Source organism: Schistocerca piceifrons, chromosome 1 (assembly GCF_021461385.2).
Source record: "Schistocerca piceifrons isolate TAMUIC-IGC-003096 chromosome 1, iqSchPice1.1, whole genome shotgun sequence".
Classification (NCBI taxonomy): Eukaryota; Metazoa; Arthropoda; class Insecta; order Orthoptera; family Acrididae; genus Schistocerca; species Schistocerca piceifrons.
Genome location: NC_060138.1, coordinates 963,225,586 through 963,247,104, shown reverse-complemented (window position 1 = coordinate 963,247,104; position 21,519 = coordinate 963,225,586). Strand labels below are relative to the sequence as shown.

General features: G+C 42.9%; 1 non-coding gene across 1 annotated transcript; it reads right to left on the bottom strand.

Moving 5' to 3' along the window:
- Positions 1-2,579: 2,579 nt before the first annotated feature.
- Trnas-gga lies at positions 2,580-2,663 on the bottom strand. The gene is given in 2 exon segments: positions 2,580-2,614; positions 2,624-2,663. It is a non-coding gene; the product is annotated as a tRNA-Ser (tRNA).
- Between the last annotated feature and the right edge of the window lie 18,856 nt (positions 2,664-21,519).

Sequence of the window (21,519 nt, the reverse complement as noted above, 5' to 3'; positions counted from 1 at the left end):
TTTACCATTTTTTAACTTTTCGATGATATTAGTTCAATTTTTAATCTTTTTTATATATATTGAACGTTTTAACTTATTTTTACAGTTTTTATAATTTTTTTGCAGAATGTGCTACTTATGTATTCTTGCATAGATATTACACTACTTATTCCAAAAAAATAAACAGAATTTATTTACAACAGTCATACATATTTACCCTGACTTCCACACTCAAACACACTCACAAGCATATATACAGACACATAAACACTCACACATGCAGGCACATTATACATAAAAAACTGTTCAAATGGCTCTGAGCACTATGGGACTGAACATCTGAGGTCATCAGTCCCCTAGACTTAGAACTAATTAAACCTAACTAACCTAAGGACATCACACACATCCATGCCCGAGGCAGGATTCGAACCTGCGACCTTAGCGGTCGCACGGTTCCAGACTGAAGTGCCTAGTACCGCTCGGCCACCTATACATCACACATACAATATTTACACTATGATGAAAGAGCCATACAGTTTAGCACAAGCTCTCACTCAGCCACTCACTCACTCTCTCTCTTATTCATACCATCAGTCTCTCCCACCTCCTGTTGTGCTACAAGTAAATAGTGTGAGTACACGAGGGTTTCAATCCTGTCATCACAAATGGTTCTTTTACCGTTATGAGGCGAGGATCCGACTTTAGACTGCAACACAGGTACACCTTGTGGCCTCACAATCGATTATTAGTTTGCTGTATTATATGCAGAGGTTGTGCCGGAGCAACACAAACACTACCGTACAGGCACTGCAAGTAGTCCTCGACCGTAAGAATATGTGATGCTGCAGCTCACACACCCTTAGCCCGCCTCTGGGTGGCCCCATCTATTATACAATATGCATACATTTTGGATCTTAGACCCATAAACTCCACGGTAGGCAATTCATCTATCTCACCTTTCATTAAGCCAATAGCCTTCTTGTTCTGAGGAACAATACCATAAGAATTTTCGGCTCCATATCCCGATGTGTTGAATTCGTTACTGTGACACCAAATATACGAAGCTATCTGAATCCATATAAAGCAACTTTGGTTCCACGAAATGAGTTTTAGCAAACTCATAGTCAAAGCAGTGTATGTGGAGTTTGGAGGTGTCCAATATACACATACCCAAATAGATTGGTTTTGTAAACACTACTGAAACCTTCGACATCTCCGCAGCAACAAAGTTCTCATTGAAAATAGTAACCTGCTTCAAATTTGACCTTGTGATGCACTTTCTTATGCCCCACTACCAATCCCATTTGGTCCTAATCAAAATATCGCATTCATTACTTATGTTCTGCATGGTTGTACATAAAATGGAATTATTCATCAATCTATAAAAACCTTTTTCGAAATCACTAGTCCCGCCCACCCTCTTTTTGGTATTTAATTCAGCCAGGGGGAGATAGCACAGTGATTCTACACAGCTCCATCCCTAAGCTGAGACACTGCTGGAGATTATGATAATGAATTACATACCTCTGCTTGCGTCCAACTGTTTAGGAATAGGGCTTCCTCGCAGAACTTATTGGTCTGGACATAACGGCAAGCTACTTGTCATTTCATGCACACTAACAGGGTATATGAGATCTGCCTCCACCACATACCCTACATCAGAATCAGACAGCACACCCAATATTTTTACACATAATCGTTTTAATTCGTTTTTGGGCACCCACTCATATCCACCAAACGGCAATAGCCACATCAAGGTGTGTCTGTATAAGTTCTTCACATCCAAATATAGACTATAACTTGAATCAAGGGATGCATTGAACCCCGCACCCATATGTGGGTTATTTGCCTGGCACGTCTATAGCCACACTGTCAAAGTCCTCCACAGATCCCATGCTCAAAGAAAAGAAGCATATCAGTATCAGTCAAAAGTTTAATGCTGTACCTCGTTTTCTTTAGCATCTAGTGTCCCAGGACAACCTAGGTGGCATGTAATGAAAGGTGGTGTCGAGAAGTACGTGGTCTTGCACACACTCCGGAACTTTTCAGGAACATCCGGAAGCAAGTGGACAAAGGTGTCCATGTATTGTCTTGCCTATTCACCCAAACTTAAATCTTTCAAACTCCATCCATGTGGAGCTCCACCATGTATAAACCACATGTTTCTTCTTAACCGTCTGTTATATCATCACAACACTTTCATGTCTACTATATGCCGATAAGAGGCGCTACCCTCCTCGACACGCACGCACCTGGAGAGACCTTGTGCTTTTGGATGGGCGTCGTGGGTAAGATTGGTGTTACAGGGAGGATTCGTCAAGGACAATGTGGGAGGAATCTGTCAATCTCCCACTTTATCTTACGAATGCATGAAAACTCTGTGATACCCATCTGCACAGAGAAAGATAGCCAGTCGTAATCGTAGATTCCCACTATGATCGACGCATTGGACATATGTAGATAATGTAATTGCGTTGGTATAGGACGCTGGTTGGTTCAAATGGCTCTGAGCACTATGGGACTTAACTTCTAAGGTCATCAGTCCCCTAGAACTTAGAACTACTTAAACCTAACTAACCTAAGGACATCACACACATCCATGCCGGAGGCAGGATTCGAACCTGCGACCGCAGCAGTCGCGCGGTTCCAGACTGTAGCGCCTTTAACCGCTTGGCCACCCCGGCCGGCGTATAGGACGCTGTCTGGTATATTTTGGTGTGTATGGTCAAATTAACATACTGCACAGTTGCCTAGCTACCCTCTCCTCAAGGGGAGTGGCGGGTTCAGCGGCGTTCGCGGCGCACGAGGCGGAGGGTCAATGTGGAGGCTGGCCGTGTGGCATCGCCCGCTCTGCCTGTGAGTAGACATGTGGCTGCTCTTTCAGTAAGGTCCGAGCAGGCACAAGGGGGGAGGGGTTTATTAGTTATTGGGAGCTCCAACGTTAGGCGGGTGATGGAGCCCCTTAGGAAAATAGCGGAAAGGTCGGGGAAGAAGGCCAGTGTTCACTCTGTCTGCTTGCCGGGGGGTCTCATCCGAGATGTGGAGGAGGCCCTGCCGGCGGCGATAGAGAGCACTGGGTGCACCCGACTGCAAATTCTTGCTCATGTCGGCACCAATGACTCCTGCCGTCTGGGTTCAGAGGTCATCCTCAGTTCGTACAGGCGGTTGGCGGAATTGGTGATGGCGGAAAGCCTCGCTCGCGGGGTGGAATCAGAGCTAACAATTTGTAGTATCGTTCCCAGAACCGATCGCGGTCCTCTGGTTTGGAGCCGAGTGGAAGGCTTAAACCAGAGGCTCAGACGATTCTGCGGAGATCTGGGGTGCAAATTTCTCGACCTCCGCTATCGGGTGGAGAAATGTATGGTCCCCCTGAATAGGTCAGGCGTGCACTACACGCCGGAAGCGGCTACAAGGGTAGCGGAGTACGTGTGGAGTGCACATGGGGGTTTTTTAGGTTAGAGAATTCCCTCCCTAGGCCCGACAAGATGCCTCCTGAGACGCGGCAAGGTAGGAGTAGGCAAAATGCAACAGGGAATAACAAAATTAATGTGCTAATAGTAAACTGCAGGAGCGTCTATAGAAAGGTCCCAGAACTGCTCTCATTAATAAACGGTCACAACGCCCATATAGTACTAGGGACAGAAAGTTGGCTGAAACCAGACGTAAACAGTAATGAAATCCTAAACTCAGATTGGAATGTATACCGCAGAGACAGGCTGGACAGTTAAGGGGGAGGCATGTTTATAGCGATAAGAAGTGCAATAGTATCGAAGGAAATTGACGGAGATCCGAAATGTGAAATAATTTGGGTGAAGGTCACGGTTAAAGCAGGCTCAGACATGGTAATTGGATGTCTCTATAGGCCCCCTGGCTCAGCAGCTGTTGTGGCTGAGCACCTGAAGGATAATTTAGAAAATATTTCGAGTAGATTTCCCCACCATGTTATAGTTCTGGGTGGAGATTTTAATTTGCCGCATATAGACTGGGAGATTCAAACGTTCATAACAGGTGGCAGGGACAAAGAATCCAGTGAAATTTTTTTAAGTGCTTTATCTGAAAACTACCTTGAGCAGTTAAACAGAGAACCGACTCGTGGCGATAACATATTAGACCTTCTGGTGACAAACAGACCCGAACTATTTGAAACAGTTAACGCAGAACAGGGAATCAGCGATCATAAAACGGTTACGGCATCGATGATTTCAGCCGTAAATAGAAATATTAAAAAAGGTAGGAAGATTTTTCTGTTCAGCAAAAGTGACAAAAAGCAGATTACAGAGTACCTGACGGCTTAACACAAAAGTTTTGTCTCAAGTACAGATAGTGTTGAGGATCAGTGGACAAAGTTAAAAACCATCGTACAATATGCGTTAGATGAGTATGTGCCAAGCAAGATCGTAAGAGATGGAAAAGAGCCACCGTGGTACAACAACCGAGTTATAAAATTGCTGCGGAAGCAAAGGGAACTTCACAGCAAACATAATCATAGCCAAAGCCTTGCAGAAAAACAAAAACTACGCGAAGCGAAATGTAGTGTGAGCAGGGCTATGCGAGAGGCGTTCAATGAATTCGAAAGTAAAATTCTATGTACTGACTTGGCAGAAAATCTTAAGAAATTTTGGTCTTGTGTCAAAGCGGTACGTGGAACAAAACAAAATGTCCAGACACTCTGTGACCAAAATGGTACTGAAACAGAGGATGACAGACTAAAGGCCGAAATACTTAATGTCTTTTTCCAAAGCTATTTCACAGAGGAAGACTGCACTGTAGTTCCTTCTCTAGATTGTCGTACAGATCACAAAATGGTAGATATCGAAATAGACGACAGAGGGATAGAAATACAATTAAAATCGCTCAAAAGAGGAAAGGCCGCTGGACCTGATGGGATACCAGTTCGATTTTACACAGAGTACGCGAAGGAACTTACCCCCCTTCTTGCAGCAGTGTACCGTAGGTCTCTAGAAGAGCGTAGCGTTCCAAAGGATTGGAAAAGCGCACAGGTCATCCCCGTTTTCAAGAAGGGACGTAGAATAGATGTGCAGAACTATAGACCTATATCTCTAACGTCGATCAGTTGTAGAATTTTGGAAGACGTGTTATGTTCGAATATAATGACTTTTCTTGGGACTAGAAATCTACTCTGTAGGCATCAGCATGGGTTTCGAAAAAGACGGTCGTGTGAAACCCAGCTCGCGCTATTCGTCCACGAGACTCAGAGGGCCATAGACACGGGTTCACAGGTAGATGCCGTGTTTCTTGACTTCCGCAAGGCATTCGATACAGTTCCCCACAGTCGTTTAATGAACAAAGTAAGAGCATATGGACTACCAGGCCAATTGTGTGATTGGATTGAAGAGTTCCTAGATAACAGAACGCAGCATGTCATTCTCAATGGAGTGAAGTCATCCGAAGTAAGAGTGATTTCAGGTGTGCCGCAGGGGAGTGTCATAGGACCGTTGCTATTCACAATATACATAAATGACCTTGTGGATGACATCGGAAGTTCACTTAGGCTTTTTGCAGATGATGCTGTGGTGCATCGAGAGGTTGTAACAATGGAAAATTGTACTGAAATGCAGGAGGGTCTGCAGCGAATTGACGCATGGTGCAGGGATTGGCAATTGAATCTCAAAGTAGACAAGTGTAATGTGCTGCGAATACATAGAAAGATAGATCCCTTATCATTTAGCTACAAAATAGCAGGTCAGCAACTGGAAGCAGTTAATTCCATAAATTACCTGGGAGTACGTATTAGGAGTGATTTAAAGTGGAATGATCATATAAAGTTGATCGTCGGTAAAGCAGATGCCAGACTGAGATTCATTGGAAGAATCCTAGGGAAATGCAATCCGAAAACAAAGGAAGTAGGTTACAGTACGCTTGTTCGCCCACTGCTTGAATACTGCTCAGCAGTGTGGGATCCGTACCAGATAGGGTTGATAGAAGAGATAGAGGAGATCCAACGGAGAGCAGCGCGCTTCGTTACAGGATCATTTAGTAATCGCGAAAGCGTTACGGAGATGATAGATAATCTCCAGTGGAAGACTCTGCGGGAGAGACGCTCAGTAGCTCGGTACGGGCTTTTGTTAAAGTTTCGAGAACATACCTTCACCGAAGAGTCAAGCAGTATATTGCTCCCTCCTACGTATATCTCGCGAAGAGACCATGAGGATAAAATCAGAGAGATTAGAGCCCGCACAGAAGCATACCGACAATCCTTCTTTCCACGAACAATACGAGACTGGAATAGAAGGGAGAACCGATAGAGGTACTCAGGGTACCCTCTGCCACACACCGTCAGGTGGCTTGCGGAGTATGGATGTAGATGTAGATGTAGCTGTATTCGCAATCTGGTATATTTTAGCTGCAAAGTAGTGAAAAGATGATTTAGCGGCGATACAGAAATTGGGTGTCATTGGCTGGCCCTGAAATTATGGAACAACTGGTAAAGCTTTTAAAATTGATCATGCTATCAATTGTGGTGTGTATTATCTTATATTGCCCCGAATCAACTGTGTCTTTCCCATTCCGTCTGTCCCTTGGTACACTGTTGACTACTGCATAATGACTGACTGACACCACTTGGTTGAGATGGAGGGAACCTTGGTGGAACACTGGATATCTGCTACTTGTCACTGTGGCCCATGGGATTAAATGTAGAGGTCATCACCTTCAGACAGTTGTTTAGAAGCATTCCTCAACGTTGCAGATTCGTCCTATTTCCATATGCTGTGACACCCTCCACATGCTTTTATTTTATTTTTTTCGCCCATAACATAACAGTACCTCTATTTATTTCTACTTCCTCGTGCATTTTGTGAATAGCACCGTCCGGCGATGGTCAACACTGGAACAGTAATCATCTACATGACTGCAAAATGAGGAAACAATGCTCTTCAAAATGGAACACTGAGACATCCACTACACTGTTGCTGTTGAAGATGAGATTAACTGTATAGATCATCACCTTTGGATAGCTGTTGGAAACATTTTACAGTGCCGCAGACTCGCCAAGTTTCCATATGTTGCGATGTTTTCAACATTTCTGTCAATGAGAAACATCGCCTCTGTGTTTTATTTCTACTAACTTGTGTGTTGTGGGAGCTGTATGTTTACACCATGCGGTGTTCAGCTTCCTGTAAGAGACAAAGGATCAAAACATGGCGGTTTAGCAGCTGAAAGGCCACTAAACCGTGATAGGGAAACAAAGTGTAGGGCAGTGTTCATTACTGTGGTCGTTCACTGCTTGTATTTGTTACAGACGAAAAACAATGTATTACACTGCTCATGAAGGAGCAATGCAGGAACTCTCTCGTGTGATTGATAGTCTTTTGGATATGGTCTTCATCCTATACAGTCAATAAAACTTCATGCAGGTCTATGTAAGCAACTTCCACCACTGGCCACTAACTCCAATGGAGCCATATGTGTATTTGTAAAATGCTCGATGTCAGCATGCAGACAGTATTTGTTTTTTCGATGTATCAGAAGAGAGAGATGCAGTAAAATCTTATAAGAGGTTCTATTACAAGGAGTGGTTTAACTGGTTAACGTTTGGATACAAATAGTTCTCTCAACCGATTTTGCTCATAAGACTAAAAGAAATCGGCTTTATCTGTTCTCCTGGAATCACAACTGTTTTTATTATTATTGTCCTGATTGCATGTTTAAAAAGCAGGTGTTATCGCAAGTCCCGTGGTATTTCGTACTTCACAATCTCTAATTATAAAGTATACACCAACTGAATTATAGCTCATTGTGGAACCTAGAAATGATAGTGTCTTTTCCCCGGCATGTGAGTAGAGTGTGTGAAACAGGCTGTAATGATCAACTTGCTTACAAACTGCTGTATGATTAGAAACTTTACACACATGTCGGTAGAGGGGAGTTATGGAACAAAAATGTCATATTTAAGCACACAGATAGTAATTGGTTTCAATGTAATGGAAGAGAGAGAGAGAGATACGGTAAAATCTTATAGGACGTTCTATTACAAGACAGGCTCTCAAAATTCATATCTTAAACGCATGTGTGATATAACCTCGCATTGGTAAAACGGGACTTGCCCCAGTGTACAAAACAGCAACGTCCTTCTGAATTATAGCATGTTGTTTTTGAATGTAAAATGACAAACTCTGATGTAAAACAGCGATAGACACAGTTCTCAGCAGCATGTTTGCAGGTAATACACTTATTAAACTCCTCTCTGTCCAACAGCGGTATCTCGTCAGATGAATATATTTCCCACCAAAAAAATAAATATAAAAATAAAGATTGTACCTTACCACACCAGTCTTTTTCTCAACAGCTTGTAGGTGAAGGGAATTCGAGTGTGCCTGCACTAGCTTCGAGTGGTACTGTGAAATTTTCTCCCAGCAGGATAAGACCAGTTGTATGGCATCGTCAATTTTTGAGCTGTGTTGGGATTTTAGGCAATCCTTGTGTAGCGCTATGCATATAGTTGTGTAATTAGGGCCTATCTGTATGATTAATTATGTAATTAGGAATGATCTTTACTTCAGTTTCCCAGCCAAAATAAATTAAGTGCTCTAACCTATCTTTCCACTTATGTATCTCGTAACTTTACATGTGTTGGGGGTGCACTTGGGCTTTCTGTCCAGAAGGACCAAGGCTCAAGTCCCAGAAATGGTACCGACATTTTTAATTTCCCGCCAATTCCAAGTCCCTCTGGTGGTATAGTTGTGTTAGATGGGGGACACTTGGGCTTTCTGTACAGGAGGAGCATGGTTTGAGTCCTGGAAAGGGCATCGCCATTTTTAATTTCCCTTCAATTCCCGGGGCAGGGAGGGAGTGGGGGTGGGGGGGGGGGGTTTGTCAGCACAGTCCTGGGACAAAGAAATTCCCGCCAAAATTCAAAAATCCCGCCAACAGGGTAAAGGGGAGGGGGAATGGGTATGGACCCACATGCCAACTTGGCAAAACACATGACATCTGCTGAGGGGTGAGGGGATTGGGGGTGGGTGTCGTTGGAAGGTGTAATTAATTGATCAATTTAATTAATTTTCATATCAATTTGATATCAAAAGTGTCCCAGCACCGCCATCTCCCTACTACTGGCGCTGAACTCTTGTCTTCCTGAAGATGTGGCGCTGCCCGCTCTTTCCATTGGCGCGATAGTCAGCGCCTTCTTGATGCCGTTTTGCGTTGCTTCACTGTTCTATGTGCAGTCGATGCTTTATGACTGCACAGTTTCCACACTGTGTAAAACAGGGAATAGCAAGTCAAGAAGCAGTACCATCAGACAAAAACAATATATTAAATCTGATAGATACCAATACTTTGTTTTCATATTAACAGAATGCAGTACCACCACACTCTTAGACTATAGGTTCCCTCAAACACCTCCATTTCCTGCATTTATGTATTTCTGTTTATTTATTGATATTGCTTAATTTCTTTATGTATTCTGTATTTACATTGATAACTGTCTCTTCTTTTAATTTGTTGTGTATCACTCTCTATGTTTCATACCTCCTGATGAAGCCTTGTCTAGTACTAATTTTATTTTATTTTATTAGTTTTGTTTATTAATAGAAACTGTTATTTAGGCATGCTATTCCTATTTTGTGCTAAAGGTTTTCCTGTCTACTCCATTGTTATTCATGTACAGTTCCGTTTTTACTTTTTCTTTGCAAAGATGTTACTTACTGTATGTTTCTACATCAGTTTAGATGTGTTACTTCTCTTCCAATGTTGTCTGCTAACATTTAACTTCTTTGGTGATAATACTCAGTAAATGTCTGAAGATGGCCTTGTAAGCCGAAAACCGGTTTACAATAAAGTAATATTGTAGAACAAAAGCAAACTGATGCTTTTCATTTATTACTTTGATTTCAGATGATTCGGTTATCAATAACGCAGAGTCTAATTCTGATGTAACAATACATGTTGCTGTTTTCTGCCGTGCAGGATAGCCGGGGAGGTCTGAGGCGCTTTGCCATGGTTCGCGCAGCTCCCTCCCCCCCCCCCCCCCCACCCTCCCCCCCTCCCGGTAGAAGGTTCGAGTTCTCCCTCGGGCATGGGTGTGTGTGTTGTCCATAGCGTAAGTTGGTTTAAGTTAGTGTAAGTAGTGTGTAAGCCTAGGGACTGATGACCTCAGCAGTTTGGTCTCGCAGGAATATACCACCACGTGTTCGTGCTGCTGTTTCCTTCCCAGAGAGTCAGCCTAGAATTGATACAGACATTCCACAGAACACATATGGCAAAATTTTAAAAATATAAATATTTCTTTCACTGAAGAGACCAAAGATTCCAGATTAAATGTTGTAGATTCTTCTCAGTCGGACAGTAACACTACACAGACAGTACAAAATTTTTGAGAAACTGAGAACACTGACAAACAGTTGATTCATCAACCAACGAATATTACGAATTCTTTTGTAGAATAATGACCTTGATCTTCTGGTCCAGTAGTTATTACAAGAAAGCAACAAAATACTAGCAGATCACTTTGTGGTGAAACAAAAACTAAACATCGAATTACCCAAAGAGAATTTAACTGGAGGAAGTAATGCAGAGTTAAAGAATGTCACTACAAGGATCGAAGAAATTACAGCTACACAGACACGGTTAGGACAGCAGTTCTTTCAAAGAAAAGCTGAGTTCAACGGAAGTTGAAAGAAATAAAAAACACGCATCGCAAAGTAAGGCTTCAATTATTTCAAAGATTAAGAAGGTAGTTCGTAGCACCGCATTTACAAAATTGCAAAGGAGGAAAGGAGGTCATAAAACCATTCGGAACAAATACAGCAGTCAGAAGCAAAAAAAAAAAGGTTGACCTCAGTACCAAAGAACTATTCGATATACTGTAAACACAAGTAGGCGATTTTTCAAGCAAAGTTACGCAAATCGAGTTAAAGGCAGATGATCATTCTGGTGGTACACAGCCAATACATTTTACTGATACTTAAGAATTCCCATCTCTAGAACGCTTCAAGAAAGGACAAATGGCAGTTAACAAACAGCACAGACAGGAAGTAAATAGCTTACGCACTCATCCAGCTGAGATTGAGAATTTGACACCTGCATACTTTACATGTGATTGCAGTGAGAGTCATCATGGAAGCGGACATGAATATGTGCAAGAACAACATTTAGGCAGACTTTGCTCATGAACGTGAGTATTTTCAAACTTGTTGTAACAGACACAATTTCAGTGATACTCTGAGACTCGACAGTTTTGAGTACACAGTTTTTTTTTTCTGACAGCAAGGAAGTTCAAAGTCTTTTGCAATGGTGCTAACGATTTTAATCCTTTAGATTGGGTTCAGCAATTCAGATTTTCTTTATTCCCCACTTGGCCAGTCACGCATAAAATAGAAATTATTTGCAGCTTATTAGAAGGAGAACCAGCTATTACTAATTAGAAGAGTTTCAGAGTACATTTTTTATCGCTTACTAGTCTGAAACAACACAGAGTGGGTCAAGGACAAACTTGTCATCCTAGCAAATTTTGTAACCACGCAGTTTACAACTTTAACTCCATTTTCGACCAGATGGTATAACCACATCAGCGTCTAACAGAACCATACAGCCCATCTGCATTAATACAGCTGTGCATTACTAAACTTCCCAGATCATTATGCATATCATTACTAACAGGACACCAGAAAGATAACCTACACACTTTTTGCGACGTTTTACAACTTCTCGAAATTGCGAAATCTAGCAATTCTTACAGAAACAGTAACTTTCCACACAATAACCGCGATTGTGATGACGGGCATAACAGAAGACAGTCACGATCATTTCGTGACAACAGAGACAGCCAGCAGAGGAATAATAGACAGAAATCATTAACAGGGAAATATCAATTTTAATAGATCACCGCAGAACAATTACGAACAAAATCTGAACTTTTGCCGTAACAACCAGCAATCACATAATACAGAAGGCAACGTAAACAATCCTTCGTATGAACAGTCTTCGTCACACTCACACTCCCACCTTAATACTTCTGGCAATAATTACGGACAGAGAAAAAGCAATATGCAGCCTCATAGACAGCAGCCGTACCAACAAAATCATTGCGATCACCGGCAACAAGACTATAATTACAGGGATAACGAGAGATATGGAAACAGATGAAACGACAACTGGAGAAGGGACACTTTCAGAAAACAGAAGAACTTATCATTGAATGAATCAGACAATCGCTTCCGTCCACGGTAACATATTTCCAATAATCCAAAGGCACGATGCTCGACACAAATAGTAGAAGTTTCGTCGCCCAACACACAGAGACGCGACAGTAAGGCACTACAATGACTAGAAGCTCAGAATCTGCAAGATGCTCATGTTGAAACAACACAGTGTATTACTCATTTTGACAACATTACTGAAAACACTGTCTATTTAGAAAACATTAGGGATACGCTGTTACATGAAAACGAGGTACCACAGAAACACATTTACCATCTGGTTATCATATTCAGGTAGGAAGACACATATTAAACACAGTTCTGGGCTCAGATTCTCCCATCATGGTGATGAGTGATTCAGTGTTTAACAAATGTAATTCTGATGCAGCTTGTCCAACTTTACCCTTACAAAGAACTAAAGTAAGAGGTGCTTTTTCAGGAAAAGGAGTTGATATCAAAGCGCAGACGCATTTGGAATTCACAGTACGAGGCGACACATTTTTCGCAAACTTTTTAATTGTTCCCTTACTTGTGACAGAAGCAATTCTTGGTATGAACTTCCTGAGGAGACGCAAAGCCATTCTTGATTACAACACTATTCGTCTTGAACGAACTGTGATAGAATCCCGATTGACAGGGGACTGAGGTACTAGGACACGTATTGAAACTATGAAATAGTGCATTGATAATGGCTAGGCACTAGCCGAAATCTAGATTTGCTTTAATAAATCCTGAAAGAAAAGGACAACTGACTGCTATGCTCCATCATTTTGAAAGTCATATCACAGTCGTTGAGTACATCCACATTGCTAATGGAAGGTGACTTTATTTTTTTGGCTGCTCAGTGCGGCTGATTGTCTCTCAACGGTCATAAATAAATATTTACGCATATAATAATAACAGACTGTTTCGTGGGCCCCTACCACCACGGTACAGCATGTCGCCAGATTGCAGAAAGGGGATACGGCCTTCAGATATGAAGGGTAGCTGCGAATACAAAAAATAAGCAGTCGCGGACAGCCGGTGGGGAGCACGAGATAGCGTGATGAACCATCCCTTTCGTCTTCTCTTACTATCAAATCTACTCATCAAGAATCAGCAGCATTAATGGGCATGGGTCCCTTTGAAGTAAAATATTCCGGAGGTAAACTAGGTTCCTATTCGGATCTCCTGGCGGAACCCACTTCGAAGAGATTCAGGCCGAAAGGAACTTTCAGGTTGGGAACATGGAACGTTAAAAGTTTGAACAGGCCAGGAACGTTCCAGACATAATTAGACGAATTACATAGATGCGATGTAGACATTACAGCTATTCAAGAACCTCGGTGGCAGGGGAAGGGTAGCATTAAGAGGGGTAACTATACATTTTTCTATGGAGGTGCGGAAGCTCACAGTTTCGGAACAGGTTTCGCAGTACAGAGAAAAGTGCTTCACGCAATCAGAAATATAAGATTCATTAGTGACCGACTATCAGTTATAGTGTTGTATGGCAGGTGGAATAGACTAGTAGTAATTAATGTACACGCACCAACCGAGGACACTGAAGAGGTTGTTAAAGACGGCTTTTATGAAGAACTAGATCAACTGTGGGATGAGTTCTCCTCGTACGGTACAAAGTTAATCATAGGTGATTTTAATGCGAAGATAGGGAAGGAGGAAGCATTCCGGCCTACAATTGGTAATGAAAGTTTGCATAACATTTCGAATGATATTGGCACAAGGGTGGTTAATTTTGCTGTTTCATCTGACATCATTGTTGAGAGCACATATTTCAAAAGGAAGGACATTCATAAAGCAACTTGGGTCTCTCCGGATGGATACACACGAAACCAAATTGATCATGTTCTTGTAGATCGGAGATGGCACACTAGTATAGAAAATGTTAGGACTTTCAGGGGAGCAGACTGCGATTCTGATCATTTTCTTGTAGTTGCCAAAGTTCACCAACGGCTATCTACAGCAACATCAAGGTGTCACAATGCAGAACTTGTTTGGTTCGACTCTGACAGGCTAAATGATGAAAATTTTAGAAGAAGGTACATGATAGAAATTTCAAATAGGTTTGATGCTCTCAGGACACACTAAGATCAAGACGAAGATGTAAATAAACAGTGGATCACTGTGAGGAATAATATCAAAGAGGCAGCGAATGTCGCAATAGGTACAATTTAGAAGAACAGGAGGAATCCGTGGTTTGATGAGGAGTGCAAGAAATTGGTAGAGGAAAGGAGACAAGCGCGATTAGATTGGGATAGAATGGGAGACAGAAAACGAGAGGAGTTCTTGAACATGAGAAGGGAAGTTGGTCGTAGGCTACGGGCAAAGAAGAGGGATTATTTGAACAATCATATGAAAAAAATGGAAACAAACAGAAAAACAAAAAACATTAGGGAACTTTACCTAGACATAAATGGTTATAGGAAGGGGTTCAAGGCTAGGACAAATGTACTTCGAGGGGATGCCGGGGGAATACTGACAGACCCCAGTGCTATATTAAGTAAATGGAGGACGTATTTTGAGCATGTTTTAAATGTACACCAGGAAGCAGGAAATGAGCAGGCGTACGAAATACATACAGCAGAACCCCAGATACCTGAGCCAACGTTAAAGGAAGTAAGAGATCCAATCAACAAATTGAAAAACCATAAAGCACCAGGATCAGATTGCATAACTGCAGAATTAGTTAAAAATGGGGGACTGAAATTGGTGGAAGTACTTCACAAAGTGATAACTAAAGTATGGAACTCAGAGATGATACCTGAAGAGTGGCAGGAGTCGATTCTGATCCTAATTTTTAAGAAGGGTGACAAAATGGATTGTAGTAATTATAGAGGGATATCGCTATTACCAGTATGTTCCAAAATTTTCTCGAATATTCTGATAAGCAGGCTTACACCATATGCAGATGAAATTGTGGGGGATTACCAAGCTGGCTTTCGGAGGAACAGATCAACTGTAGACCAAATATTCACCCTGCGTCAAATTTTGGAAAAGAAATGGGAATACAATAAACCAGTTCATAATCTTTTCATAGATTTTACAAAAGCATATGATTAAGTATTGGAATCAAAATTGTACAGAATTCTTTTGGAACTTGGAATACCAAAGAAGTATGTTAGAGTTATAGAAGCGAGTTTGAAAAACACAAAAGGTAGAGTACGCATGGGGAAATTGGAATCAGAAGAATTTGTAATAAAGAACGAACTTAAGCAGGGAAATGCCCTGTCTCCGCTACCTTTTAATTTAGTCCTAGAGTATATTGTACGAATGGCAGCAGATAATTCAGAGGGTGTGGAGTTAAATGGAAATATTAAGATATTAGAGCATGCAGATAATCTAAACATCATTAGCGATAGGAAATAATCTGTAACAACAAATGTGAATGCGTTAATCAAGGTTAGTAAAAATGTAGGTCTAAGGATAAGTGAAGACAAAACTAAATACCTGGTTACTACTAGAATGCCAATAGCAGTAGATCAGGAAATGTTAAGAGTTGGAGACACGCAGTTTGAATAAGTGAACACATTTAAGTATCTAGGTGTGGACATCACTTCGAGAAATGAGATTGAATCCGAACTGAAGAAGAGATTACGGGCGGGAAATGCGTGCTACTTCTCACTGAATAGATTATTTTCATCGCGGATATTGTCTAGGATTTAAAGATTAGGATATACAAAACTATTATTCTACGAGTTATGCAGTATGGGTTTGAGACTTGGTCTCTCACTGTGCAAAATGAAAAGCCGTTTCGAGTATTTGAAAACAAAATTTTGAGGAAAATTTTCGGAGCTAAAAGGTTCAAATGGCTCTGAGCACTATGGGACTTAACATCTGAGGTCATCAGTCCCCTAGAAGTTAGAACTACTTAAACCTAACTAACCTAAGGACATCACACACATCCATGCCCGAGGCAGGATTCGAACCTGCGACCGTAGCAGTCCCGCGGTTCCGGACTGAGCGCCTAGAACCGCTAGACCACCGCGGCCGGCGGAGCAAAAAGGGATGACATTAGCGGAGAGTGGCGAAAACTGCATAACGAAGAGGTTCACGAACTCTATTCAAGTCTTGACATAATCAGTATTGTTACATCACGTAGGCTGCGATGAGCGGGTCACGTAGCTCGAATGGATGAGGGCAGGGCAGCGCGCAGGGTACTGGTAGGGCACTTAGAGGGGAAACGTCCTGTGGGGAGACCGAGGCGTAGATGGGAGGACAATGTGAAGGCTGAGCCTAGGTATTGAAGGTAAAAGGAAGGAAATAGCCCAAGACAGGGACAGATGGTGAAAATACGTTGCTGCGGTAATGGACTCTCCAGTCCGGTATGGCCAGTGAGTGTGTGTGTGTGTGTAATAATAACAGAGTAAGACATTACCGCGACGTTATAATTTTGTTCTAGCTTATCAGAAACTATCATTTCATCGCACATTTGACACGCAGTATTTAACGTCTCATCTCTAATTAGAAACAGGCATTTCCAGTAATCGGAAGGGTGACCACGGAAGTGTTACTATTCGATTTCTTCTTCTGCGAGACGGGGACAACGATGTTGTAATATCTACAGTTAAGAGATGATAATACGATGTACTGTCAAAATACCGGTGACATGGAAACGGGCGTTTTGCAATCAAGCACAGTTTTCATTTGCTGAACACGCAGTGTGTCTACCATAATTTAAATATATGTACCTCTATATATTCGGGCTCTGTATTACAATTACTTTTCAGTTTGTGCATCTACACAATACAAACTGAATTGTTGGAAACTTCTCGCCTTCCCGCATTCCTATTGCATCTTTGGATGACACTAAAAAGGTCAAGAGTTCTTTGTAGTGTTGTAACCAGTCACTTTTTCAGAGTGGCCTCTCTCTGCAAGCGGTTCCATCATTTTGTCGACCGCCTTACTACCTACTGTAGTATCCTAAACAGCCTGTTTCACTTGCTCTCCATTTCCTGCTTCAAACTTGTCTGCATAGAATTCTTGTCACCAGAAACGGACACTATCTTCAGCAGAATAAGTCCTGGAATAAGCCACTCCAAGCCCATTTATCAAATAATAGTCATCAAACAAGTGTTTCAGGACTGTGTTCAAAACATTTGTAATGTATGCGCAATGCTGAAAGGATTGCTACGCTTTGAATATTCGTAAGTTAGCGCCTTGGTCAACAGCAAATGAAATACTACTAACAATTTGAATAATATTTCGTCGATGTAGTTCTTAATAAATTCCCCGTTTTTCTCCCTCTCTTCTCAGAAAAGTGAGTTGTCACCATACCCCTTTCACAGTGCTTAATCTTGATAAGCAAAGTGTGCTGAAATAAATAGGTAACACATTTTCCGATATCTGTAGGTCCATATATCAGCTGTATATCCACACGCATTCACACCAATGGCCTGGATAAAACTTGGCATCACGCTCGCTCGTACTTCATTGGCTGGTTCAAATGGCTCTGAGCACTATGGGATTTAATTTCTGATGTCATCAGTCCCCTAGAACTTAGAACTACTTAAACCTAACTAAACTAATGACATCACACATCCATGCCCGAGGCAGGATTCGAACCTGCGACAGTAGCGGTCGCGCGGTTCCCGACTGTAGCGCCTAGAACCGATTTGGCTGACCTGTTCGATATGTCGGAGGAATACAACAATGCGATTGAGGCTTCCAATTAGAAGCTATGAAATACTGGTCTGCCCTAACCTCGCAGCATGGATGTTGGGTCCCACGTGTCATTGGATATTCAAGGACCATTGAGTAGCGTGTCGTAGGTTACGATTGTGTACCCATTTCTATTCCTCCGATTAGAGCGCCATCTGTGGCTAAGCGAAGAAAATGCTTCAGACAAAACGTATGTAGATTTTTCCACAAAATCGTAATCTGCAATAAAAAACCGGGAGTTCCCACTAAAGATTTCAAAGTTGCCCCTGGCCACCGACGCGCGGGGTGGGGTGGCGGGTCGAGTATGGTATCGTTGGACGTCCCCTTACGAGACAAACAATTTGGAATTACAACTTTTTTTGATTGTGTGTGTAGCTTTCGACATATTTCAATGTCTTCAGTTAAAATGAACGGGCCGTGCCGTTCTGAGCGCTACAGCCTGGAACCGAGCGACCGCTACGGTCGCAGGTTAGAATCCTGCCTCGGGCATGGATGTGTGTGATGTCCTTAGGTTAGCTAGGTTTAATTAGTTCTAAGTTATAGGCGACTGATGACCTCAGAAGTTAAGTCGCATAGTACTCAGAGCCATTTTAAAATGAACGTTCTGTGTATGCATATAAGTTTTCTAGTCACTACTGTCCTGTACAAAAAATTATTTCTGGTATTAGTGGAAAAAAGTATATTTCAACAAATGCATAACTTTTCTATTCACTAATAATCTATTAAGAATTGTTAACGAAAACGAAAAGTTTATTGCATAAAACTTGTTATTAAATAAACAATATTTTACGTACATGTTGTTAATAAATTAGATTTTTTTTGAGTTATCGATCTTCTGACTGGTTTGATGCGCCCCGCCACGAATTCCTCTCCTGTACTAACCTCCTCATCTCAGAGTAGCACTATTATCCGCTACGCAGATGCACGGTGCATCATACTCCGGTGTGTTGTAAGGTGAGCGGATCACGCCTTTCCTACTTCTGCCTGGGTGAGTTTGTAGTAGTTCTCTCGGTGGAATCTTCCTCACGTTGCGTTTGTCCTTTTACTGCATCTTTCTCATGTTGCAGCGTGCCTTCACTCCAGCAACAGGTCTGGCCACCTTGTGGTCGGGCGCCAGTGCACTTGGTTTCCCAATGTGCGTATGAGCTCGTTCTCCGACGTTCGGGCGGCCGCGTAAAAGCGATGCGCCGCCTGCCGGAATCGGTGTTTGACCAGCGGGACTCCCGCTACTCTGTGGAGTTCTCCGGTGCTGTAGTCTCGTGGCAGATGAAGCGCTAACCTAAGCCCCTTGTTCTGGACCGTCTGCAGCTTGGCGATGGACGAGTCGGCCGCGTTGCCCCACACCACTGCAGTGTACTCTAACACTGGCCTGATGAGTGTTAAGTACAGAGTTATGCCACAGTGTGGAGGCAGGGTCGTCGCTGGGGTGAGTAAGGGGTACAACAAGCGCAATGTGCCAAGCGCTTTACCCCTTACTTCCCTGATGTGCGCCTTCCACGTTAGGCGCCGGTCCAGAGTGACGCCTAGTTAGCGTCCGGTGTTCGACCATGGGATGGGGCCTCCAATGATGCTGAGACTATTATCCGCTCCCCTCTGACACGCTTCATATACCCTCCCTGCTAGTGCTGCCACCCGCCGTCTGTGAGTAGTTATTGCACGTTGACGTCGTACATACGCAATGGCCACATTAATGTGACTGGACCGTGCCCATGGAACAAACAAGAGTGAACGCTTATGATCATGCTGTAAGTTCAAATGAGAAAGGCCACAGACAGAAGGCGCTGGGCTAGAATGCGGTGCGCAGTGCGGCCTGTGGAGCAGGTGGCAGCACGGCACAGAGCGGTAAAAAGCGGCGTGTGGAGTGCCACTGCCACGGCCGCTGGCGTTCCGTGGCCAGCCCCGCCCCTTCGGTCAGCCGGTTTACGTCTCCGTTTGATGTCCTCGTAATGACAGACCTGCCCGGCAGCAGTAAATATCCGCAAGACACCCGCATGCACGCATTTCCATGTATAACGAACTGCGCCGACCGCTCCTTGCTTTATAGCTACAGTACACTGGCACACTGCTCGGCCTATTTCTCTCATACCTTTCATTCCGTCTCGGAACGGGCCGACGAATTAGTAACAACATGAAGTTAGAATGCTGTTCTAGCAATAGCGCATACAGCTGAAACCAGTACGGGTATGTCATTGCTTATGGAATTAAACGCTGGACGGCATTTCATTGTTTTCCGAACACCAGCAAAACCCACAGTCAATCGATATACAAAACTTGTATGCGTTGTTACTCAAAACTAATTTGGACTATGACGTGTTTGGTGGACGTGCCAGACAATGTGTTTCTCGTATCAGGGTTGTGACCACTAATTTCAAATAATTCTTGACAAATTATTCTACATATTATAATTTTTCTCTGTTTTCCTTTTGCGACGGCACTTAACGGTTACTGCTAGTGTAGTTGCTCTTCCAACCAGTTTCCCGTACGAGCAAACCAGATGTTCTTCACTTCAAGTTACTCGTACCTTACGTACTTGGGCTATGCACGGCTCTGTTTAAAAAGAACAGATCGATGTAGTCATGCGGTCGAGTCGCGCACGCCTGCTTCCATGTCCCGCAGCTACTTCGGTGCAAATAATCTGTGACCCTGCAGTCAAATAGTCTGTGCACTGGCTAGAATTGCGAGTTAATAAAATACACAAAAATACAATATAAAAGTTAAATCAATAATTTAATAACGAGGGTTCTACTCTAAAGTCTGTAATTGATGTAGACGACAAAGAATAATGTTTATTCAAGAAAGGACATCTCATATAAACTGGAAATTCGTACTACGACATTCATTTAAAATATAGACGGGAAATATCCTTATCGACTGCAGTAAAGTTCCGCTGAGACTGTTACGAGAAGGGTAGCAAAATTCCCAAAGTAAATAGTCATCAAAGATGTCGAAATCTATATCCTTTTCATAATCACAATACATGAAATATTTACCAGTTCAGAGTTCAACACGGTGATTTATAAATTAATACACACATTACAAATAATACACTCCTGGAAATTGAAATAAGAACACCGTGAATTCATTGTCCCAGGAAGGGGAAACTTTATTGACACATTCCTGGGGTCAGATACATCACATGATCACACTGACAGAACCACAGGCACATAGACACAGGCAACAGAGCATGCACAATGTCGGCACTAGTACAGTGTATATCCACCTTTCGCAGCAATGCAGGCTGCTATTCTCCCATGGAGACGATCGTAGAGATGCTGGATGTAGTCCTGTGGAACGGCTTGCCATGCCATTTCCACCTGGCGCCTCAGTTGGAACAGCGTTCGTGCTGGACGTGCAGACCGCGTGAGACGACGCTTCATCCAGTCCCAAACATGCTCAATCGGGGACAGATCCGGAGATCTTGCTGGCCAGGGTAGTTGACTTACACCTTCTAGAGCACGTTGGGTGGCACGGGATACATGCGGACGTGCATTGTCCTGTTGGAACAGCAAGTTCCCTTGCCGGTCTAGGAATGGTAGAACGATGGGTTTGATGACGGTTTGGATGTACCGTGCACTATTCAGTGTCCCCTCGACGATCACCAGTGGTGTACGGCCAGTGTAGGAGATCGCTCCCCACACCATGATGCCGGGTGTTGGCCCTGTGTGCCTCGGTCGTATGCAGTCCTGATTGTGGCGCTCACCTGCACGGCGCCAAACACGCATAC